Here is a 27,136-nt window from a genome sequence, read left to right on the forward strand (position 1 = left end):
ATCACTTAAAAATTGGAATACAAAAGATTTGGGCAACATGGCCCGACGCTGGTGCCCGAGGACGCCATTCAGCGCCATCTTGGCATATGTAGAGAATTAATTTTCGTTGAAAATTGCAGTTATTACTCACAGACATTCATACACTAAATGCATATCATTTACACAACCTTAAAGGTATAAAATATATAAAAATCAAATAGGGACTTTCATGTACCTTTAAATTGCTATAAAAAAAAATGCAATCTTACCTAACGTGACTATTTTGTAATTGGCAATTCAAAATGGCCATGAAAGGCACAATATGAAATAAATGATCAAACGTATGGAGCCACATCGAAATTCTATTTTGAATAATCAATGTTGAAAATTAAACAAAGAAAGAGAAATAAAGAAAGAAAGAAAAAGTAGTAATGGTCGGAAATTCAGTAGTATACATAATGATATGCTCACGATATTCCGAAGGATTCTACAAGACGTCATATTCGTCATATAAAATCACTTCCATTTAAGAACAAGTAAACAGAATTAAGAAGCCATTTACGATCAATACATAGCATAAATACTATTCGTTTGATACTACGCCATTTCTCAAACAGTGTGTGGCTCAAGATAAAAAAGTACACTCACCTTTGAACTGTTGAATCATGGATGAAACCCTTATTTTTCAATGTCACAACATGTATTGCTTCATACACATCAAATGAAAATTCAAACCCCCCTCGCATGCAAAGTGTGCATGTTTAAGATCTTGAACCATCCAGTCCAAAACATCTTTTAAACCATTTCAATGTTCCTGCAGCCTGTCACATCTGAATTATACAATCTATTACACTAACATATCGTCATCCATTGTTTCTATGAAACCGAACCCCTTCAAATATACTGATCCATCCTTTTTATTATGCTGCCCATTTTACCTCGAATGCGTATCTATATTTCTTACCCGATCGATTCTTCGTACACCAAATATATTTTCTTAAGTAAAACCATCAGTGATTACCAAAACATGATACGTCTTAAAGTACAAAACAAATGACCAAAAATTGAATGTACTGTGATAGAAAAATATTTGTTTTACATTCTATTTCAGAATCCTACAAAATCCTATAATTTGATAGTATTCATGTAAATGTACGTTAAAACATTTTCTTTTATCTCATGGTCTAATTAAAAAAAATCGTAAAAGCACTTTTGAACCCTTATTTTTTCGTGTGACTTTCGAAAATAACAATCCGAACCATTCCTATAAAAATCACCAATATTAATGATTTTTTATAGGGTCAAAGGTCAACCCGAAGAAATTGGGATTGTTAAATCAAAAGGGATGCACATCTATAAAAGGCTTGATTTACTAATAGCCAGCAAAAAGGTTCAGGTTGAAACATCAAGGAACTTTATACCACCGCTTTCCAAACACGATCATTCTAAATATATTTCACGGGGAAGTTACAACCTTAGAATACATAAAACTATTTTCAAAGAAATTTAGTTACATAAATTTAGGTAGATTTCTTCCAAGAGGTTATAGCACGAAAAATTCTACGTGAAGTAGTCTAGATGCGTTTTCAGTATTATTAAACGAGTATTTGCCATATAATAACCTTGGAATTTCCAGGTTGATAATCAAGACTTCTTGAAGACACTACTGAGATTCTTTCTCAGTAAAATGGAAAAAAAAAAAAAACCTTTGAGATCTAAATGACATACTATACATGATTATATCAATGAAATATTCGTGAGAGAAATAATAATGTTTTTATTTTCAAATAATGATTAGCGCTCTCGTTGGAATTATGATTAGAAACTATTCCCCCCAGAGAAAATTTACTAGAGGTTTTGAAAATAGTTTTGGAATATTCGAATATGAATCTTGACTAATTTTTAGAGAAATTACAGCAAACGATGAGGAGTATGGCTCAAAATTTAATCTAGAAAATCATCCACACCAGGCCTTTTCATGAAAAATATATAAAATCACTATTTATTGCCTAATAATAGTAAACAATGACGCAGTATTGTGAAAATACAATAATGGGAAACTTGAAAAAAATAATTAGCACTATAATCTTTACAATCTTAATAAAAATACATTTCTAAACATTATTCAATAATCCATATGAAACCCAACTGAAATACTCCTGAGAATTGGTAAATAATGGGTAATAATGCATTAGGTTACACATATCAATCATAAAGATAATGAGATGTTGATGGTTATATTCGGGACCATCTGAAGAATTTCTATACCTATAATACATAATAATGTTTCTGTAAATTACAGCGGCATACTTCCAGAAAGTTACACTTGACAATGCCCCTATACCTGTTAAGATTGTTTGACTGAATGTGATCATGCAATGGAAATCCTCTAATAATAACTTTAAAGAATCTTAGTAAATACAGAAATCTTTCGCTAACATTGGGATATTTCAAAAACTTTTTTACTGAAGGATCTCATAAAAATATTCATTTGATGTTAATAGAATAGTTCTTGGGAGTAATTAACGAAGTCTTCCATGGCTTAAAAAAATTTTCAACGAAAATATGAGATTATCTTTAACGATAATTAACCCACTTTAACTCTCATTAAAATCATCTGAAAAGTGTCGATTGATATCGTATTTTGTATCATCAATGAACTATTTGGGAAAAAAAAGAGAAATTTTCACTGCTAGATATCACTAAAAATAGAAATGGAACACTACCATGGACAGAATCGCAAAAATTAGGGGTGAAAACAAAAACAAATTCACAACAATGATAATTAGACAGAAATTAAACTAAATGACAATCACGGTTACTATATATAAATTCAATAAAATCAAAATCCTGACAGCCATAAATGAATTCATAAAAATCACAACTACAATAATTTGGAATATAATAAGAAGCAAAATCAGTCATAATAATTAGGTATACCTTAAACAAAATCACGACAACGATAATTAGATAGAAGGTAAATCCAATCACAATCACGACCATTTGGCATATATAAAAAAATCACAAACAAGATAATTAGGCATAAATTAAAAAGAATCACAATAACAACTTGGTAAAATCCCTCAAAACTTAATCTAATCTAATCTCATAGCAGTCCATCGTTACATGGACAACATTGAAAGTTCATCTATAGATGTTAAATGTAGTGTGAAAACTCCTGCTGTTTGTGTACATTGATACGGCTTAACAAGCCCATCTTCGACTTAAATACCTTTCGTTATGTAGGTCACATCAAATAAGGATTTGGGGCTGTGTGGACCTCTTTGCTGGTGTGACGCTACTGCCCATTTAAGAATAGACCGGCAGCTCGACACTGTTCTAGGGCAGTGACTCTGTTATTAACACTCATTCTCCAGACCATGAGGTCACTGGTAAGAGTTTCCAGGTCAGTTGGTAGAATTCTATATTTATTCAAGGTTGACTTGGCTTCGGTGCTACTTTATGGACATGAGTCATGGTATGACAATGAAACAGTCTCCGATAGATTTAGTAGATTTGAGAACAAAGCCCTAAGAAGAATATTAGGAGTTAAATGGAAGGACAGGATTAGAAATGAAGCTATAAGAGATATTACTCGAGTGCCATTTGTGGATGATATTATGGTGGGTTAGATGGAGATGGTTAGGGCATGCTCTTTGCACTCCACAAGGGAGATTAGTTCACCAAACGTTCAGCTGGGCTACACAGGGCACTAGAAGAGTTGGAAGGCGCAGGCCTACATGGCTGAGGACTATGAAGCGCAAAGTAGGAGATGAGGAATGAAGAAGTATTGAATTAAAAGCTCAACATATAGACGACTGGCGAAATCTAACCAAGGCTCTTTGCGTCAATAGGCATAGGAGGAGATGATAACTTGGCTTGGTTTTTGTATAACTTCCGTGTATATCTTGTAGTTATCCATACGAAATTTTTGTGAGCCGTCCTTTGGGCATACGATTCTTGTACCCTAGCTAACGTACTTTGCGTTTGGTGAGCATGGTCTCTATGCTTATATATACCGTTCATTCTGGAATCCATGTGTGTGGAAGCCGATCTTTCATGTGAGGTCCATCATTTTCAGCTACGAGGAAATGTTAAAAAGTTTCAACTGCTTGAGATGGAGTTGAATCCAGGCCATTCACCATAAAAATCCAGTTTTATATACTTTGATTTAAGTGATTTAAGTGGTTAGTCACATGCGTTTTGTTTTCGTAAAAAAAAATGGTTCTCAGCTTGTCAAAAACAGCGAAGCCCAGTTAATTCTATCAAACATGTCTTCATCGATCTCAGTAGTGGGCAAAATAACGCTAACAAGGAATTTGAAAAATGTCTCCACCTGCAGTTGTGAATCATTAACATTGAAGAAAGGCATATTCAAATTTGGTTTCATTTTCTATACTAAGAATTCTGTCTTTCTTGTATTTATCTGTAAAACAAGTGACTTGTATATGGAAGATAGGGTATCCAAAATATGTGGGCCAAATGTGTCCAAAAAAAGCAATGGCATTGGCATATTGCAGGTCAGCTAATTAATTTCCTGATATTATTGTATGGGTATGTAAGCATCTGATAATAAACAGGCTACCATCCATTCGGTATTCTTTTTGGACCCCGTCTTCTTCGCTAAGTTTTCCTTATATTAATGTTATTACTTAAAAGATGAGCTGATTAAAAAGAACAGTGGCCATATCATCACCCTGCTTTACAGTACTACCATTTCCACACGGAAGGATGATCGGCGTCAATGACCTTAGACGTCAAGATGCCAGAAAACCTCAAATCAATCAATCAATCACAGGGAAGGATGAGGATTCCAAGTCATCAATAATGAGTTGCTTCTCTTTTGGAATGAAAGAGGTGAAGTATTTTGAGATATTTGCTAGGAACTCCATAATCTTACTCGGCTGCACTTTGTGAAGGTATACCCTGTGCGTGAAAATTTCTCCAGGTATTCTCTCAGGATCACAGCTTTTGCCTTTAAAGTTTTTTATTACACTCAAAACTTGTGAAATTCTGTAAGCTTGATAAGTGGTGAGTTGGGCAGAACATCAAAAACTAACTATCAAGTGTGCTGGCTGGATTGATTATGTTTTTATTGAGCCCAAAAACAGATTTGATGGCATTAAATAAAACTTGCATATTGTTTTGATTGGCAGAGGCTTGAATTCAAGTAGCCTTTTCTACCCGCCAACAGTTCTGTAGCGAACTTATTTGACAATGTGCTTCCGACCTCAGATCCCTCCATCTTTTATCCAGTGCAGATGAGTTAGGATTTGCAAGTTATGTGTCATGTGCTTTTCGTTTTTGCTCATGCAATATTGTGCATGGTGTCAAGAATTATCAAAACTGTCAGTATGAAAGCATTTAAAAATTAAGGCAGTTGTAGCCTCTGCAGCATCTTGTATTAGTTTGAAGAACTTATACCACCCAGTGTCAGGGACTTCCTCGGATTCTTCGGTTAAGGAAGAAAGTCCCTCAGCAACTTGGACACAGCAAGGATATCTGGTTTCTTGCTTTTCTTAGGTGCAGAACAGTTAAATTTTTTAGATGTGCCCTGATTACAGATTTGAGGTCGAATTTTTGCTTTGAAGATAGACCCCATCAGTCAATGATCTGTCCAACACTCTGCTCTATGCATGACAAGAGTTATGCTTACATCATTGGTGTGGCTCTGCTTGGTTATGAAGTAGCCAAACATTTCCCAGTGCTTGAATCTTATTATTATTATCATTACTATTATTAGCCAAGCTACAACCCTAGTTAGAAAAGCAAGATGCTATAAGCCCAAGGGCTCCAACAGGGAAAAATAGCCCAGTGAGGAAAGGAAATAAGGAAATAAATAAAGGATGAGAATAAATTAACAATATATCATTCTAAAAACAGTAACAGCTTCAAAACAGATATGTCCTATATAAACTATTAACAACGTCAAAAACAGACATGTCATATATAAAGTATAAAAAGACTCATGTTAGCCTGGTCAACATAAAAATATTTACTCCAACTTTGAACTTTTGAAATTCTACTGATTCAACTACCCGATTAGGAAGATCATTCCACAACTTGGTAACAGCTGGAATAAAACTTCTAGAATACTGTGTAGTATTGAGCCTCATGATGGAGAAGGTCTGGCTATTAGAATTAACTGCCTGCCTAGTATTACGAAAAGGATAGAATTGTCCAGGGAGATCTGAATGTAAAGGATGGTCAGAGCTAAGAAAAATCTTATGCAACATGCATAATGAACTAATTGAACGATGGTGCCAAAAATTAATATCTAGATCAGGAATAAGAAATTCAATAGACCGTAAGTTTCTGTCCAACAAATTAGGATGAGAATCAGCAGCTGAACACCAGATAGGAGAACAATACTCAAAACAAGGTAGAATGAAAGAATTAAAACACTTCTTCGGAATAGATTGATCACCGAAAATCTTGTAATACTTTCTCAATAAGCCAATTTTTTGTGCAACTGAAGAAGACACAGACCTAATGTGTTTCTCAAAACTAAATTTGCTGTCGAGAATCACACCTGAAATTTTAAAAGAGTCATAGAAATTTAAAGAAACATTATCAATACTGAGATCCGGATGTTGAGGACCCACCGTCCTTGACCTACTTACAATCTTACTTTGAGTTTTGTTAGGATTCAACTTCATACCACATAATTTGCACCATGCACTGATTTTAGCTAAATCTCTATTAAGGGATTCACCAACCCCAGATCTACATTCAGGGGATGGAACTGATGCAAAGAGAGTAGCATCATCTACATATGCAATAAGCTTGTTTTCTAGGCCAAAACACATGTCATGTGTATATAGTATGAAAAGTAATGGGCCAAGAACACTACCCTGTGGAACACTGGATATCACATTCCTATACTTACTATGGTGCCCATCAACAACAACTCTTTGAGATCTATTACTTAAAATATCAATAATAATGCTAAGAAACGACCCACCCACTCCCAACTGTTTCAGTTTGAAAACAAGGGCCTCATGATTAACACGGTCAAAGGCAGCACTAAAATCAAGACCAATCATACGAACTTCCTAACCATAATAAAGGGATTTCTGTATAGCATTGGGGATTGTAAGAAGGGCATCACATTCTCCAAGGCCTTTACGAAAACCAACTTGCAAACTAGGGAGTAGATGATTACCTTCAGCCAACCTATTAAGACGTTTTGCCAGAAGACGTTCAAAAACTTTAGATAATATGGGAGTTATGGAAATAGGGCGGTAATCAGTGGGACTTGAGAGCTACCACAAACACATTTACATAGAGGAGTAACATTACCAATTCTCCAACAAGTACTAAAAGCTCTTCTTGCTAACTTGCGCAAAATAACAGATAACTTTGGAGCTAAGAAATCTGCTGTCTTTATAAAAAAACAAAGGAAAAATACCATTTGGGTCTACACCTCCATAAGCATCAAGGTCCATCAACAGAGCTTTAATCTCATGAGATCGAAAAGCCAAACTAGTTAGTTTAGCCTCAGGAAAACAGGAATGAGGAAGTTCAAGTTTTTCATTACTCTGTTTACTGTCAAAAACATCAGCCAAAAGGGTTGCCTTTTCCTTTGGACAGTGAGTGACTGAGCCATCTGGTTTAAGTAAAGGAAGAACTGTTGCATCTACACCAAAGAGTGCAGATTTAAGGGTAGACCACCATTTATGTTCCTGAGTTGTACCAGAAAGGGTTTCTTTTATGGTTAAATTGTACTCCTTTTCAGTTGAGGCATAAACTCTCTGAGCAAAAGCTCGAAGCTGAGTATAGTTGTTCCAGGTCAAATCTGATCTGTTAGCCTTCCAAAGACGATAGGCCTCCTGCTTCTCCAAATAAGCACGTCTACAACCATCATTCAACCACGGTCTGTCCTTCACTCGGTACCTTAGTACACGAGAAGGGATACGCCTATCAATTATGTTGCCTAGATTCTCATTCAAAGGGACAACAGGACCTACACTACTATATAATTGTGACCAATTCAAGCACAAAAGATCATGCAAAATCCCATTCCAGTCTGCTTGGGATTTCATATAAATTTTACAAGAATATGATATATCAGGGACAGGCTGCTCAGTCTTCACTACTAATGAAATCAAGGCATGATCAGATGTCCCGACTGGAGAACCAACCTTACTAGTTATAACGCCAGGCGAGTCAGTGTATACTAGGTCCAAGCAATTACCAGACCTGTGAGTAGCTTCATTTATGATTTGCTCACCCCTGATTCAGAGGCAAAGTCTATAGCTCTTAAGCCATGGCGATCGGTAGGAGAGATAGAACTTAACCACTCCCTATGGTGAGCATTAAAATCACCAACAAAGACAAAAGAAGCCTTTCTATCATCTTGTATCTTAGCCATAATGGTAAGAAGACAATCGAAGATAGAATCATCCATGTCTGGATTCCGGTAAATCGAACACAAATAAAAGTTGTTATGCCTCCCACAAACGTTTATTACCTGAATCTCATGACGTCCACATTGATAGCAGGACTTATGAGAAGCAGGGTACTCGGTCCTAATATACACAGCCATTCCCCTGGCCCTAGGAATGGCATCACGTTTCAACATTATTGGCTTCTTAAAACCACTTATAAGGAGCTCAGATGACTGCCTCATATTAGAAACCAAAGTTTCTGAGCGGAAAAGAATATCATACTGTCTGGACACAACTGTAAGGTCTTGGATATTTGCATGAAGACCACGAATGTTGCAATACAGAAGACGACATTGACGAAATCTAGGACGTACTGGTCTCGGATTTCGCTCAATGTCTCCAGACAGCATAAGAATTAATAGAAATAATTAAGCTTTTCCTCGAGCTGGAATACTGTAGTATGTTTGTAATAACAAGATTGTGCTCAGCATTGATGGAGAATAGTTTATGGACATTAGTGTTGAAACTGCTTGTGCCATGATGATCTATGGCACCTCCCAGCACAAGCATTGAAATCTTCTAGTCAGACTACGTTGTCAGTTTTGTTGATGTTTTGTAGTACTGTATCAAGGACACAGTAGGCATCATCTTTATTTCGTCAGCATACAATATCAGGATGTAAGCACTCTTAGTCGTATATGCCCGGTCATAAGTCTTCCATTGATGCCTTCGTAACTATCAGGTAGGAGTGCAAACATCGTAGATCCTATGGGAATTGTTTGATAAAGCTTTCCAGTAGAAGATGTACCCTTCACCGACTTCGAGGAGAGAGTCCTCATCCGGGAGGATTATCTCACTTAGTTCAGTAATGTCTTCATTGTATCTACCCAGTTCGTTGGTAACTATTTTATCTCTCCTGGGTGATCTTGAAGTTTCGTCAGTAGTCTCATCACGAAGATTAATAAATTGGCAAGTTTATGTGATTAGTTTATAAATTCTTTTTTTTTCTGGTGACCGCCAACTACGTTGACTAAATATCCATGGTTAGAGATCTAGATCAAGCTCAGGGTGGATAATGTTTGGGCCACCTTTCCTAGGCCCATCTCCAAAACCCACTGTCCTTACTGCATAAAGAAGCCAGTCCAACTCTGAATCTGCTCCTACCGCACTACCCAATACCAAAGGGACATGATAATTGAGAATGATACACTGATTAGAATAAGAAACTACAAGCTTACTCTGTTAAATTATCATTACGGAGCCAACAGGCAAGAGTTGAGGTACCAGTAATGAACAGATTAAATCAAACAGAATCATGATAATCATAACTGCAAAAATTGAACAAAATCACAACCAGGATACAGTAATTAGACGTAAATTGAATAAAATCTCACTCACAATAACTAGGCCTAAAATACACACAGTCAAGGCAATTGGGTATAAATTATACAAAATGACAATACGATAAATAGGTATAGATTATACAGAACGACAACCCTGTTAAGTGAATATGGAAATAAAATCTCAATCACGATAATTGGGCTTGCACTAATACCAGTATATAATCCCTGTAACCAGATATATTATTATTATTATTATTATTATTATTATTATTATTATTATTATTATTATTATTATTATTATTATCATTATTATTATTATTACTTGCTAAGGTACAACCCTCGTTGGAAAAGCAAGATGCTATATGCCCATGGGCTCCAACAGGAAAAATAACCCAGTTAGGAAAAGAAATTAAAAAAAAACTACAAGAGAAGTTTAAGAACAATAATAGCATTAAAATAAATCTTTCAAATATAAATTATAAAGACTTGAAAATAACAAAAGGATAACGACTTCAAAATATCGAGAGGAAGAGAAACAAGAAAAAATAGTCTGCCGGAGTGTACCCTCGAGCAAGAGATCTCTAACCCAAGACAGTGGAATACTGTGGTACAGAGGCTATAGTACTATCCGAGACTAGAGAACAATACAATGGTTTTATTTTGGAGCGTCCTTCTCCTAGAAGGTTTGCTTACCATAGCTAGAGAGTCTCTTCTACCCTTACCCTAGGAAAGTAGCCACTGAACAATTATAGTGCAGGAGTTAACCTTTTGAGAAGAAGAAGAATTATTTTGTTATTTCAGTGTTGTCAAGATTATGAGGTAAGAGGAGAATGTGTAAAGAATAGGCCAGACTATTCTGAGTATGTGTTGGCAAAGATGAAATGAGCCGTAACCAGAGAGAGGGATCCAATTAAGTACTGTCTAGCTAGTCAAAGGACCCAATAACTCTCTAGTGGTAGTATCTCAAGGGGTGGTTTTTGTCTTGATCAACCTACTACCTACAAGTAGAATAAAATAAAAATAACGACACAAAAATATCATGATTTCGAGGTATAGCTCAAACATAACTATCGACCTTAATTCCACTATTCATAATTAGAAGAAAAAAACCTCAAATGATAGCCTAATCAGTTTAACATTTCAAGGAGTAAAACGATCAAAAGAACAGAAACATACACCAACGTTTATAAGATGCTCTATCTTGCAAATATCAGTTGGCAAACAGATTCACCCACAATACCTGAACCAAGTTCCTAATCAAGTTTAAGAAATCGTATTAAATTAATCATACCAAACTACTCAATTTTTTTTTTATATCACGTATTATGAACAGAAGAGGAATTAGAATGAATACAAAATCATTGTTAGCTATATCACATTACTACAGTAATCTTTCTAAGCTACTTAACAGTTCTAATACACCTAATGCTTGCATTGTATGCATGGCTCGGTTTTTTTACTATAATGGAGTAAGAGCATATAATCCAGTCTGTACTAAATATGAAAAAAAGAGCTGGAAAATTGAAATCAAATAAATTACCGAAACCCCAAAATCTAAACCTAATATTGATAAAAAATTATCAGATATTTTAGAGTAAAATTAGAGATTCAAAATACTTTTAAGACGTATAATGGTGAAAACACTAATAACTTGGCCATTAATTACACACGGACAAACAAAACATATACTTTCACACACACATACACACACACACACACATATATATATATATATATATATATATATATATATATATATATATATATATATGTGTGTGTGTGTGTGTGTGTGTGTGTGCGTAAGTATGTGTACGTGTGTGTACCTATTGACGTGTATATCATGACTACGGAAAATTTCGTCCACTTTCTTCCTGTTAAATATGATTAATAATCTATGGAGTTTAGAGTGAAGAGGAAAAAGGTTGAGCACTTTGTAAAATATCAAGTATTTTAGGCTCAATTTCGGTTATTCTAGAAAGATATAGCTTAAAAACTTACTTATTTCTAGTAAAACGATTCTCAATACATGTAATTCCCTAGTTCCTGAGAGAGAGAGAGAGAGAGAGAGAGAGAGAGAGAGAGAGAGAGAGAGAGAGAGAGAGATTTGTGATGATAAAGAAACTTGAAGAATACTTATATGAATCTGATAAAAATCTTGAACTTTTTATTGGTACAAAATGACAATAATTTACGGCTGAAAATCAATACAAGACGTAATAACAGGGTATAAAACAGAAAAGTATGAAATCGCGCATGATTGATATGAAATAAAACATTTTACTTGACTGTTATGGAAAGCGGGAAAAATATATAATATATATAATTCCTTGCTCGATATAGAATAACAAAAATCTTACAAATGAACAAAATCCAACTGTGAAACGAAGGTGAGTAGTAGGACTACGAGGATGGGGAAGGTCTATGAATATGTCAGTGCGCGGGAGGGAGGGAGGGAGAGCTCGAGTATTCAAGTGGCATCGACCAAGTGGGACATAACCTTCTTGGGAAGAACGGGAAGGGAGCTGAACTCGACTTAAGTAATCCCTTGCTTTTCCAGGTCGCTATGGACTTGAGAAATAGAATGTAACAGAAGGCTATACACGTTTTATTCTGAATTTGGTCACATACCAACAAAATTCAAGGAATAATATATATAAAAAAATATAGTAAAAACTGGAATAGTTTCTTAATTGATAAATAAGGTTTGTTACCTTAGTTTGCATTTTCCATGAGAGCAAGGTTAAACGATAAAACAAAACTAGGTCACTAGTTAAACAAATACCTTTCAACGAGACTAACTGCCCTTGCCTGGAGAGAGAGAGAGAGAGAGAGAGAGAGAGAGAGAGAGAGAGAGAGAGAGAGAGAGAGAGAGAGAGAGAATTATTTAAACACAGCATATTCAAAGGAAAATGTTCCTGAACACAATTATTACTGATAATAAAAGAATTCTGTAAAACAATAACGAGTCTAGACCATTTATAGGATCCATATAAACTTGTATATATGTTAACATCCAGTCAAAGCTCAACCCTCAACCACCCTTCTTCTTCTTCTTCTTCTTCTTATTATTATTATCATTATTATTATTATTATTATTATTATTATTATTATTATTATTATTATTATTATTACTACTAGATAAGTTACAACCCCAGTTACAAAAGCAGGATGCTATAACCCCAAGGGCTTCAACAGAGAAAAATAGCCCACTGAGGACAGAAAATAAATAAACTATAAGCGAAGTAACGAATAATGAATACAAAATAGCACAAGATCAGTAACAACGTTAAACTAGATGTGGCACATATAAACTATAGAGAGTTATGTCAGCCTGTCCAATAAAAAAAAAAAAAAAAAAAAAAAAAAAAAAAAACATTTGCAAGTCTCAGTGATTCAACTGCCTGATCAGGAAGATCATTCCACAATCTGATCACAGCTGGAATAAAACTTCTAGAATCATCATCATCATCATCTCCTCCCACGCCTATTGACGCTACGGGCTTCACAACTTCTAGAATACTGTGTAGAATGTATCCTTATGATGGGGACAGCATGGCTGTTAGAATTAATTGCATACCTATTATTTCATGAAGGATGGATAAAATTACGAGAAATTATATGCATTATGTATACAGAACTAATTGAACGAAGGTGCCAAAGATTAATATCTAGATCAGGAATAGTTGATTGACAGAAAGTTTTTGTCCAACTAATTAAGTTGATAGTCAGCAGCTAAAGACCAAAGAGGAGAACATTACTCGAAACCAAGCAGAATGAAAGAATTAGAATACTTCTTCAGAATAGATTGATCCTCGAAAATCTTAGACTTTCTAAGTAAGCCATGTTTTTTGCGCAATTGGAGAAGAAACAGACCGAATCAAAAGTATATATGCAATGAAGAATAGCACCTAAAATTTTAAAGGAATCGTATAAAGTTAAGGCACCATTATCACTGTAAAGATCTGGATGTTGATGAGCCACTGTCATCAACCTATTTACAATCATACTTTTAGTTTTGTTAGTGTTAAACTTCATGCCCCATAATTTGCACCCTGTACTAACTTTAGCTAGATCTCTATTAAGGGATTCACCAATCCCACATCTACATTCAATAGATGGAATTGATGCAAAGACAGTGTCATCATCTGCATATGCAACGAGCTTGTTTTCTGGGCCAAACCACATACCCTGTGTTTATAGTATAACAAGTAATTGGCCAAGAACACTGTTTTGAGAAGCATCAGCTATTATATTCCTAGACTCACTATGGTGACCATCAACAACTACTCTTTGCAATCTAATACTAAAAAATGCAATGATGACGCTAAGAAAAGACCCACCTATTTCCAATTCTTTAAATTTGAAGACAAAGGCCTCATGATTAACACGGTCAGAGGCAGCACTGAAAAACAGAGCAAAACAAAGAAAGAGTAATAGAAATTCCCACCCCATTAAAATGATTCCATTTTACTTGTACATTTCTACCATCATTTCCATGATGGCGATGTTCGCTAAAATCATCCATTACAGCATGCGCGTCCTTACATCGCAAATGTGTGATCGAGTCATGAGCGTTAAGGACAAATCTTTAACAAATAAAAATGGATATTGCTTTGTCAAGATTATCTTTAATTTAATGGAATGCTATGGGGATTTGTAACAATCTGTTTGAGTTAGAGTGATGTCATACTCCAACAAACCACATTATTCACTGTGTATTTTAAATATTTTTGAAAGAAAAATAACTGGTAAGGTTTATAAACTACACGAGTCCTAAGGATGGACAAAAGAGTTCATTGATTTGGAGGTGTAATGATTTTTATCAGATGTAATATATGTTGTGTAGCTGGAAATACAACAGAATATCCAAAACATAACATGGAAGCTCAGCATATGAAGGTCAAACTTAAGAGGGATAATTTAGATATAATGAATGCTTATAACACAAGTGACAGATTGACCGAAGAAGGATTTGAATATATGTATATATATATATATATATATATATATATATATATATATATATATAATGTATATATATACATATATATATATATATATATATAAATATATATATATATATATATATAAGATCAAGGAAATATTTATAGTAGTAGGGGATTTTAGTGCCTATCACCCCTTGTGGGTACCTGATATTGGCGAAAATAAAATCAATAATATTTAGAAAATGATGTGGGAAGTATTCAATGAAAATGATAATTTAGTTTTAGTTACGCTACCAGGACTCCCTAAAAGACTCAATCCTATTACAGAAAAATTTTCGACAATAGATTTATGTTTCACTTCATGCAAAATTGCGAATTATTCTAATATGCAATTGCTTAGAGACCATACACCAATTTTAACATGTAGTGACTGGGCAACGGACAAACAGGGTTATGGAAAAAGAAGAGGAGGGTGTTGGAAAAGGTAAATTTGCGGACATGGAATAATGATATAGACATAATAAAAATGGTCAATACGTTAGAACTGGGCAGTGAAATAAGTGAAATACAGGATTCCAATGTTGGAATGGTGAAATCTAGCGAAAATAATATCAAATAAACTAGTGAAAAGGTAAGCATCAAATATTAATAGACCTTGGTGGTTCCAGAAACAGCCAGACAGTGGCGGAAAGGCACTGATCGAAAATCGTATTCCAAAAAGCTTGGAATACGATGAATAAAATTAAGGGAATTCTTGTTGAAAATAACCATCCACTAATTAATCATGAAAACAAAATTATTTCCGATCCAATAGAAAGGGCAGAATTGCTAGAAGTCTTCGGAAAAAAAAAATGTGTCGATTGTTTTAGAGTCAGAGAGGGAAACGACTGAATGGATTCAAATAGCAAAACAAAAAGAATTTAAAAATTACTACAAATTATTTTCTACGGCTGAGCTAAAAGAGTGTATTAGAGAATGGCCGAATGAAAGTGCAACGGCGTCAGATAGTATTCACAACGAGTTCATCAATAATATGTCAAATAAGAAACGCCATCAATCATTAGGTTTTATGATTAAAAGATGAAGATTGATAACCTGTTCTTAGGTATGGAATAGGAGTATGATTTTCCAGGGCATAAAACCTGGAAAACCCGACGAACAGCCAGATTCCTACAAACCTATTGCATTGTTTATCATGCTCTGGGAAACTCATGGAAAGAATGGTCCACACACGACTTTATTGGGTATTGAAAAACAACAAACAACTGGGAAGAAAACAATGTTGATTTAGAAAAACTAAAAGTACAATAACTGATCATTTGGTGGCTGGATCACGAGATACGGCTCCAACAGTAAAAGTAGTTGTCTTTTATTTACAAAGCGCTGACGATACATTTGATTACAGTAAATAGCACTGATATATAAACTCGAACAAACAGCCACAGGAAGATTGGTAGCATGGAATTAAAGTTTTCTTAAAGATAGAGAGTATGTGGTACATGTAGAAATTAAGTATTCTAATTATATAAAAATCAAGGCCAGTCGTTTCTAAAGGCTCAGTCCTACGTCCGACACTTAAATATTAAGATGAGTGATATACCAAACGTAAAACCAATTAAAATTTCAGAATTTGCAGATGAAACACACTTTTATGTACCGGCAAATACATCTGAGATAGTTTGCTTAGAAATCTAGGATGCCATTGAAAGATTTTATGAATGGACTCTGAAATTGGGATTACGAATAAATACACGTAAGACGAAGATAATACATTTTACAAACAAGTGAATGACTATCTCACACCCAAATTAAAATTGCCTACAATGTGATTGAATGGGCACATGAATTCAAATACTTTGGATTGGTGTGAGGCAGTCCAAACCTTAATTGGAAGCATTACATTAACCAGTTAAGAACAATATGCCACCAAAGACTGAATTCATTGAAGGATATTTCTTTCAATGTCTGAGTAGTAGATTGGAAAACCTTGCTGATGTTTTATATAGCGTGTATGTTAATCAAATCGTAATATGAAATTACGGTACAGGTATATTCTTCAGCAGCTAGGAGTAACTTACAATAACTGGAGAAAATCAAAAATATTAGTTTACGATTTGCACAGGGACTAAAAAATACATTGCCGATTGTATCGCTACAATTATAGAGCAACATGGTTCCAATAAAAAGGAAAGAGCCCCCAAAACTGTTGCTTTACTATGTGATATTAAAGCAGTTCAATAAGAATCAGCCCACAGTAAGGAAATTTTTAATCGAGAGTAATTATTATTATTATTATTATTATTATTATTATTATTATTATTATTATTATTATTATTATTATTATTATTATTATTATTATTATTAGATAAGCTATAATCCTAGTTGGAAAAGCAGGATGCTATAATCCAAAGGGCTCCGACAAAGACAAATAACCCAGTGAGAAAAGAAAATAAATAGATATATAAAGTTAATATAAAGCATTTTAAGAACAGTAATAACATTAGATTAGAACTTTGATATATTAGAATATAAAAAGAGACTTATGTTAGCCTGTTCAACATAAAAACATTCGCCGCAAGTTTGAAGTTTTGGGGTTCCACGATTCAACTACCCGATTACAAAGATCATTCCAAAATTTGGTCATAGCTGGAATAAAACTTCTAGAATACTGTGTACTATTGAGCCTCATGATGGACAAGGCATGACTATTAGAATTAACTGCATACCTAGTATTACGTGCAGGATGGTACTGTCTGGGAGGATCTGAATGCAAAGGATGGTCAGAGTTATGAAAATTCTTATGCAACATACATAAAGATCTAATTGAACGGCGGTGCCAGAGATTAATATATAGATCAGGAATAAGATTCAATCCAATAAATTTTAGTAAGATGAGAATCAGCAGCTGAAGACCAGACAGGAGAACAATACTCAAAAACAAAGAAAATTGAAAGAATTAAAACTCTTCTTCAGATTAGATTGATTACCAAAAAAACTAAAAAGACTAACTCAATAAGACTATTTTTTGCAATTGAAGAAGAAACAGACCTAACGTGTTTCTCAAAAGTACATTCTCTATTATGAATCACACCAAAAATTGTGAGTTATATAAAGCTAAAGAAACATTAATAATGCCGAGATGTGAATGTTGACAAGCCACAGTCCTCGATCTACTTACAATCATACTTTCAGTTTTGTAAGGATTAAACTTTATGTCCCATAATTTGCACCATGCACTAATTTTAGTTGGATCTTTATTAAGAGATTTAGCAACCCAAGATCCACATTCAGGGGATGGAATTGAAGCAAAGAGTGTAGCATCACCAGGCATATGCAACGGGACTTTTATTGTGTAAAAAGTAAAGTTAGGGAAAGCTGAAATGAACATTAGGTAATTACATGTTCAGATACCGTAATATCCTGTACAATTTCCTTGACCTCTATTTCAATGATAAAGCATAAAGATAAAAATAAAATCAAAAGTCCTGGGGCAATATATGCTTATTGAAATGAATAACAAAGGTATTTACGTAAACATGCAGTTGATTCCAAACCACAAGAGAATTATAGGGAACGTACTGGCAGATGCAACAGCAAAACAAGGGTCCACTATAAATGAACCATAAACAACCTCATGTCGATGACGGGAAGAAAACAATATTAAAGACAAAAATAACAGAAAGATGGCAAATCAGGTTAGACATTATTAAATCAAGTCGGTGAGACGTTATTAAATCGAGTAAGTGTCTCGGGAGGTGGCTTATTGGGAGGTGGCTTATTGTAGAAATAGGAAAATAGAACCCTTGATGGGCAATTTGAGCACTGGGCATGCAGTATCTCTATGTAGTACATGTAATGTAGGGAACATATTCAACACATAATAATAAATTGTAAGAAATGCAATAAACAAAGTAACAGCCTAAAAAATCCAATCAACAGGACTCAAATTGAACAGCGCTTTGAATAATATACTAGGAAAATATGAATATAACGATGTACAAGAGAGGGAGAACCTTATTAACGAAAACTAATTTCCTAAACATATTATATTCATCGATGAAATTTACTATCCGTCAGGGGACTAATTATCAAATTTAATCACTACACCCACCTGAAAGCTCCTTCGTAAAGAGACTACATTCAATGTTATGATTTTTGCAAGTTAATAAAGAAATCACATGAAGTTTCTTTTGAATATTGATGAATATAAAATCTATAAAAATTTTGTGAAAATGTTTGAACAAGATAGACAATATCAATGAAACGGGGAACATCAATAATAAAGGTGTTTAACTTCATGGAGCAGAGTGAAAATGTTATTCCTTTAATTCGGTAAAGGATCTTACTATCATACACTGACATAATAATATCTCCATTTTGTGAACTGCAGTCTTTAGTGCTAATGTTTTATTTTTGTATCTTAATTACAGGGAGTACATTGATTCCAAGAATGAGCCGTATCTCATACTAAAGTAGCAGAAGAAGAAGAAGAAGAAGAATAAGTATGTCTAGAAAAGATAAATAATGGTAATGGAAATCTTAAAGAATTATTCACGGTTAGAATTGAATGCCATGCCGTGGTTGTGATGACTATCTGTAAATCGAAACTGGGAGATTAAAATTTTTTCCTTTGAATTGTAGTCGGGGGGGGGGCGGGGGGCAAAAAGTTGATTGATCTTAAGTCTCTCAATGATAAAGCAAAGTCGCTATTCACTGAGCGATGGAAATTTACAAAACTCACACATTTCTATCGATCTATGAAAAGGAATGTTGAGGTGAAGTGATAATGGTTGGCTACATGATATTTTCATGTTGTTTTGAGACATCAGAACTGACTGGTAAGGTGTGCAGGGACCATGGGGGTGTGCATGCCCAAGTATTTGGGTAGCTGGAGAATTAAAAGTAAGGTCAACTTTGCATATAGACCTTTATAGCTTCCTTTTAAGTAGTAGCCATATAAATGTAGCTTTCAGAAATTATGCTGGGTGTTGATGCATGTATATCAGGAAACTCCAGATATTATCTAATATTTGCACGGAATGTCATTAGTGTATACACTATTTTTTGTAATGGAGTTATATTTGAGATTCATTTGACTGGGTAATAAGGATTCCTACATTGAGTAAAAAACAATATTATGGGGTTCTGATGAATATGTTTTGGCTCTTAGTGTTAGTTTTTGTAATTACGAATGAAATTTAATGTTAGGTTCAACAGACTGAGGACTGTAGATATCAAATCATTCTTTTTCAGTGGTATTTTCCTTTGTTTTTTAAGTGAAATTTGATCGTTAAGTCAAGTATCTGTTAGATAAAACCCAGTTAAGGTTAGGTCAGATAACTACTGTTGAAGATTATTGACAATGACACTTTCTAAAGCCATTCTGCTATTGATGTTGACATTGTGTGTTCATTCAGCAAAGCTAATGTTGCAATGTAGTGGGGTTTAGGTTAGCAATGGCCAAAATCAAACATATTCTACTTATATTCTACTCCGTATATATGCAAGTAGTTAAATAATCTTATAAATTAATTTTCATACACTCGTAATCTTACCTTGAAATAAATATTTATCAAAACTAACAATATCTATTTTAGCAACAATTATGTACCATGAAAAAAAGGTACTCTATTTTAATCATAAAATTTATCATTTACACACTCTCGTGAGGTTCATGTGGCGTTATCCTGGAAAAGCTACTATTAGAGTTAGACTTCTCTTGCTAGAGGGTACACTCGGGCACACTATGCTATATAATTTCTCTTCCTCTTTTTTCTTAGTTAAAGTTTTTATGGTTTATATGGGAAATATATATTTTAATATTGATATTTTATTTTTTCTTGTTTACTTTCCTCACTGGGCTATTTTCCTTGTTGGGGCACCTGGGCTTATAGCATCCTGCTTTTCCAACTAGGGTTGTAGCTTAGCAAATAATAATAATAATAATAATAATAATAATAATAATAATATCTATCTTCCGATCTATCTACCTATCTAAATATCTATCTATTTACCTATCTATCTATCTCTCTATCTATCTATATCTATATATATATACACACACACACATATATATATATATATATATATATATATATATATATATATATATATATATATGCATATATATATATATATATATATATATATATATATATATATATATATATATATATATGATAAATTTTGCACATTTAGACGTGTTTTTCATATTCAAATAAGCCATATATATTTTTGATACATTAATGTCTGGATTCTCTTAACGACCTCGGGATCAGAGCCCCAGGCGAAATCACACAAAGACAAGAGCTTGTGTCCGGCCGGGAATCGAACCCTGGTCGGCAAGCTTGTACAGACAGTGACTAAACCACTTGGCCACGAAGAAAGATAAAAGTCAATGACAATTCTTCTGTACTTATACCTGTCGAATTCAGGTGTTTTGTACTTAGAATTGAAATCAACCCATCTTCACCATCGTAGCCAATTGGTAGTTTGTTACTTGGCATTCAATTAATGATAAATTTTGCACACTTAGACGTGTTTTTCATATTTGAATATATATATATATATATATATATATATATATATATATATATATATATATATATATATATATACACACACACACACACACACATATATATATATATATATATATATATATATTGCATGATCATTATTCACAGTTATAATAATATCTTTGTGATGGTAATCCTGTTGTGAACAATACGGGATTTTCTTTATTTCAGATAATTCGATGCATAATGTTATCATATGAATATTTTAGAGAAGCCATCCTTAGATACGAAGTCTGACTACCGGGTGTAGTTTGAAACTCAGTACATTGTGCACAAAACATCTTGCATAAGGTGACGTAATTAGGCTACTGTACATTCTATTTGATCTTTACCAGACAAATGAGAGAGAGAGAGAGAGAGAGAGAGAGAGAGAGAGAGAGAGAGAGAGAGAGAGAGAGAGAGAGTACTTTTGTGAATGCTCGCAGTTCAACTTCATATTCTTTGTAGTCATCCTTTATTTCCCAGGGCAAAAGAAATAAAACTTTCCCCTCTCTTTGTGCCGGACAAGCCTTCTCCAATTCAATTGGAGCCATAGAGATAATTGGAGTGTCCCTACAGCAAAGGTTCTTCATTTTCTCTGATATAAGAAAATTACTTTAATTATCATTTGTTTTTTTCCGATGGCAAACAAACATGAAGTTTCACAGAGATGGAATAACGAAATATCCACATTTTCTTATTGCTTCGGTTACACGAAATTAATAGATAGATTAATGAGAAAAACGATTATTCGACATAGGTTATAATGACACAGTAAACTATTTATAGGCTAGATGATAATGGACAAAGCTGAGATCTAGCATCCAAAAGTAAAGAATTCACACACGCTCGTACACAGTAACTGTATTTTCTTTTTTTTATATCTCGCTCTCCCCCACTGATAATAACCTGTTTAAGCCTCCCTTTACATGAATAGATCTGTTTGAGTTTTTTTCTTGCCCGGAAACTCTTGTATATAAACTTGCTATCTATTGAAATAAATCTAGTTGCATCCACTCCGCCTCTCAGTTATAACCTAAAGGCCCACTCGCACAATTGGTGCCAGATAGTCTTATCTCTACTTTTTTTTTGGGGGGGGGGAGGGGAATTGAGGAGGTAAGCAATCTAACCTATTTCTATAAAATAAAGAAAAATTAAGAAGTTAACCAAAAACATGTATCCGATTTGACGGACCCGTCACTTTAAAAAATCATTTATTTTGTAAGTTTAATCTCAAAAACAAATCTTTTAAAAGCCTCTAATTGTTCGTCCTTGTACAGGTTTGATTGCTCATTTATAACAGAGAATATCAGATTTCTGCGTCAAAAAGAAATCAATTGCCTCTTGTGCAACCAATTTCGTGATTTGAATAGAATTTGCGCTTACCTTACATTGAAATCTGAGAAGACTTGAAAAATGTCCTAGGTCTGACAATTACCTTAGGGAAAGATCGCATTTTTTCCTACTTTTAACTCTGGTTTTGATTAGTTTCTCTTGGGACCATCGTCTAAATTTCATAAGTGATATTTTGTATTGACCTTGCCCTTATAACTATCCCAGATGTCATATGGGGAATAATTACCATCTTCGACAACATGAAAGATTCGTTAAATATTCAAGGGGTTGGTAAATATTACATTTGAATTTTAATTAGCTTTATCTTTAATGAAAAGCTAAAAGCTAGTATTACCTCCTCACATATTTGACGCAAAATTTGATTAGAATTAAAACACCTACAAAACAAGATATAACACAATGCATGGTTTCGCGGTGACATGTTTTACTAAATCTATTAACGGACTTTTTTATATGAATCATGACTTCATTACTCTACACATCTTTATTTATATAGATTGCTTAATCGTTGATGTTAACATAAACTATTTTCCAGCAAAGGCACGTACTGTACAAGTTCGTTCAATCTAACTCGCGCAAAAATATCCGTGAAATATATTTCTTTTAGGAGATCGAATTTATTACCAATTGTACTCCTTAGTTTCTATAAGAAGTTTACTCTGTCGGTTCGGGACAATTCAATATTTCAATAAGTGTTATTGTTCTAGCTTTCGCTGTCACCCATTTTAAATATGGCGAGATATTATTACGTGCAAAAGACTTCAATTATAATTGGAAAAAGATCATGCGGATTATGAAGCTGTCGGATTCTAAGCCCCAGCCGTTGGTTGGTTTCCGAGCTGCGATGGAATATAGGAGTAAAACCTCTGCAATATTATTGATAGATCGTAGCCCTAAGCATTTGAAAAGGTTTCATTCAGGATGCTGGAAAGAGGCAAAAAACCATCAGTAATCTGAAAAGGTTCGAGTCACCTACAGTACAGTGTCGAAATTAATCTGGAGTGCTGCTGAGATTTGTTCCTTCTGTTAAGGAATTTCATTTCATTAATTCAATCTTCATTAGAGGAGCGTCCTTTCTTTTCCCAATTCTATTATCAAAAAACATTTAAGGGTATTTACCTTTAATTAATTTTCCATGCGTTACACTGTTTTTACTGTGGTGGCCAATGTGGTGACGTCCCTGACTGGTCATCGCCAGACTGTGGTTCGAGTCCCGCTCAAATTCATTAGTTCCTTTGGTTGCTGCAGCCTCACCATCTTTGTGAGATAAGGAAGGGGGGGGGAAGGGGGCTTGGGGGAGCTTATAGGTCTATGTGCTGAGTCATTAGCAGCCATTGCCTGATCTTCCCTGGTCCTAGCTTGAGTGGAGAGGAGGCTTAGGCGCTGATCATATTTATATATGGTCGGTTTCTAGGGCATTGTCCTGCTTGATAGGGCAATATCCCCGTCCCTTGCCTCTGCCATTCATGAGCGGGCTTTAAACCATTAAACTATTAAAGTAGATAAGTGATATTACATAAAAAAATATTGTAATGTTCATGTGTTCTCTGGTGGATAGGCAAAGATTTGCTGCAGCCTCACCATCTTTGTGAGATAAGGAAGGGGGGGGGGAAGGGGGCTTGGGGGAGCTTATAGGTCTATGTGCTGAGTCATTAGCAGCCATTGCCTGATCTTCCCTGGTCCTAGCTTGAGTGGAGAGGAGGCTTAGGCGCTGATCATATTTATATATGGTCGGTTTCTAGGGCATTGTCCTGCTTGATAGGGCAATATCCCCGTCCCTTGCCTCTGCCATTCATGAGCGGGCTTTAAACCATTAAACTATTAAAGTAGATAAGTGATATTACATAAAAAAATATTGTAATGTTCATGTGTTCTCTGGTGGATAGGCAAAGATTTGCTGCAGCCTCACCATCTTTGTGAGATAAGGAAGGGGGGGGGGGGAAGGGGGCTTGGGGGAGCTTATAGGTCTATGTGCTGAGTCATTAGCAGCCATTGCCTGATCTTCCCTGGTCCTAGCTTGAGTGGAGAGGAGGCTTAGGCGCTGATCATATTTATATATGGTCGGTTTCTAGGGCATTGTCCTGCTTGATAGGGCAATATCCCCGTCCCTTGCCTCTGCCATTCATGAGCGGGCTTTAAACCATTAAACTATTAAAGTAGATAAGTGATATTACATAAAAAAATATTGTAATGTTCATGTGTTCTCTGGTGGATAGGCAAAGATTTGTCTGTAATAGATACTCTGTATCACCGCAACGTTCATCTAATAACATCCAAAATATCAACGATTTTTTAAATATAATTTCCAACACTGTCCCAATCATGAGTGCAATTATGTATTCTCTCAAACCGTGATAGACCCAAACAATGATGGAATAGGCCATACATAAGGTCACTTTATTCTAAGATTTGCTAACCTTTTTCTCTAATACGGTTCTGTAATAAAGTTCCGAATTAAAATCCTTCATGGTAACAAACAGATTTCTGGAAACCGTTTTATGGCTCTCCAGGTAGAAAACCAAATGTATGGGAATATGGATATAGAGAAACCGTCATTTGCCCACACTGGAACGAATAGCAAGCACTTGGACCTGCAAACGACATCACATTCGGTACCGATCAAGCATCAAATACCATCTACGCTGAAAGTTCTGTATTTCATTCAAAACGCGATATTAATTCATTTGAGTAGGTGAGCAGGAAGTCGCGTCCCATATATCGTTCTGTAGCTCCATCTAGCTAACCACTTATATCATAAACCATAAATATCTAGAAAAACTCACCCTAAAATTTCAAGCAAACCAATATTTCATATGCTTAACTGCAGGCAGACAGGTGTGTTGCTAAATGTTCACAACTAAGCATAAATTATATTCTTTATCAAATAAACCATTCAAAATAGTTAATAAACTACATAAATTTATTATAGTATTACAAAGACATGAAGAATCCCTTTTTTCATAACATTGATAGAGTCAAGTTATCGATGCATGTTTGTACTTTACATATTATTATTATTATTATTATTATTATTATTATTATTACTAGTTAAGCTACAAGCCTAGTTGGAAAAGAAAGATACTATAATCCCAAGGGCTCCAACAGTGAAAAATAGCCCAGTGAGGAAAGGAAATCAGGAAATAAATAAACAAGAAGTAATAAACAGTTGAAATAAAATATTCTAAAAACATTAACAACATTAAAACAGATTTATTATATTAACTATAAAAAGCTTATGTCAGCCTGGAAATAAAGATACAAAACATGCACATACATTGTACAAAAGCAAACATCAAAAGTGTACGAACCATCTCCAAGTGTGAACAGCTCAAAGTCCCCTAATGAAGTAAAGTTTCAAGTTGCGCTCTGCGTGGGAAGATCTGACGACAGACTCACCTCTGAAAAAAAGACAACAAGCAACATTTATTTCCATCTTATCACTATGTTAAAACTCGTTACGTTCTTCACCCTGTCACCTTTCATAATATTACATAGGTAGTATAATAACTGATTTCAACAACTTCAACCTTTAATTGCTTTGCAAATCTAAGCACGATTTCAATAGAGTTGATTCAACATCTGCAATCAATATAATACATATCCCGTTATCTTCCTTGTTTCACCTGTTCTCTAATTCACAAGTTCTCTCATCTTTTAATCATTGGTTTCTTGAATTCCCGCACTACAATTCATTATTCCACCTTCCTTTGTTTTATTTACCCTCATAATCATACTCCTTCTGATGTGCACTTTCCCTTTCCTTATAAAGTCTTTAAAACACTTTCACCACAAATAAAGTTTCCCTTTATTATCATAAACTAAAAACGTATCATCTGTGAACATCAAGCAATCCACAATGTTAACAACCAAATTTCCATGACAGCCCTAGAACTCAATGTTAACAGCCGCATAACTAAATTTAGGGGGAACTTGAGTGCAAGAGCAACGTGGGTCACACTTCTCACTTGTTAGTCACACTGATGTCCTTGCTTTTAAGTTCCCAATGCATCTTCATATTGTTCCTAAGCAAATGACTTTAATACCGTGATTAAAAACATCAATGAAAGTGGTTAATTAAAAAGATGACCTTGAATTCCATTTATATATCACACTTAACATTGCTCAAAAGGTATAATTTCAAAGACAACATAAAAAGTTTGTTTTTGCTTAATTTTACTGGCATAGATCTCTAGTACTGATATATAAAATATATATTTGACTTGATAAAAGTACCACTACATTTGACTGCAACCCTTATACTGTATATTTAACCACTTACAGGTATCATATACAAAGCATCTTTTCAAGACACATTTTTTTTATAAATAACTGCAAATAAAAGCATATATGCAAGGTATGCTAAATAAAATATCAAATAATGAAAAATTCTATATTTAATTCAATTCTCCATTAAAAATGTAAATCCTTTTAGGATGATAATACCCTAGGTTTTACGATAAAAAACTTGAAAATCCTTTTTAACACTGTCCTCTCTCGATTTAAAGAAGAGACTTTACTCTCTACTGGAAAAAGCTTTTGCGAAGAACACCCGAGGGATGGAGGGC

General features: G+C 34.4%; 1 protein-coding gene across 1 annotated transcript in view; it reads right to left on the bottom strand.

Moving 5' to 3' along the window:
• Hsepi (D-glucuronyl C5-epimerase) overlaps positions 1–25,971 on the bottom strand; it is a 241,519-nt gene extending 215,548 nt beyond the window's left edge. The window contains exon 1 of the mRNA XM_068392346.1: positions 25,880–25,971. The gene's annotated coding sequence lies outside the window, so the exon portion shown is untranslated. The remainder of the gene's footprint in view (positions 1–25,879) is intronic.
• Between the last annotated feature and the right edge of the window lie 1,165 nt (positions 25,972–27,136).

This window comes from Palaemon carinicauda, chromosome 18, assembly GCF_036898095.1.
Source record: "Palaemon carinicauda isolate YSFRI2023 chromosome 18, ASM3689809v2, whole genome shotgun sequence".
NCBI classification, from domain to species: Eukaryota; Metazoa; Arthropoda; class Malacostraca; order Decapoda; family Palaemonidae; genus Palaemon; species Palaemon carinicauda.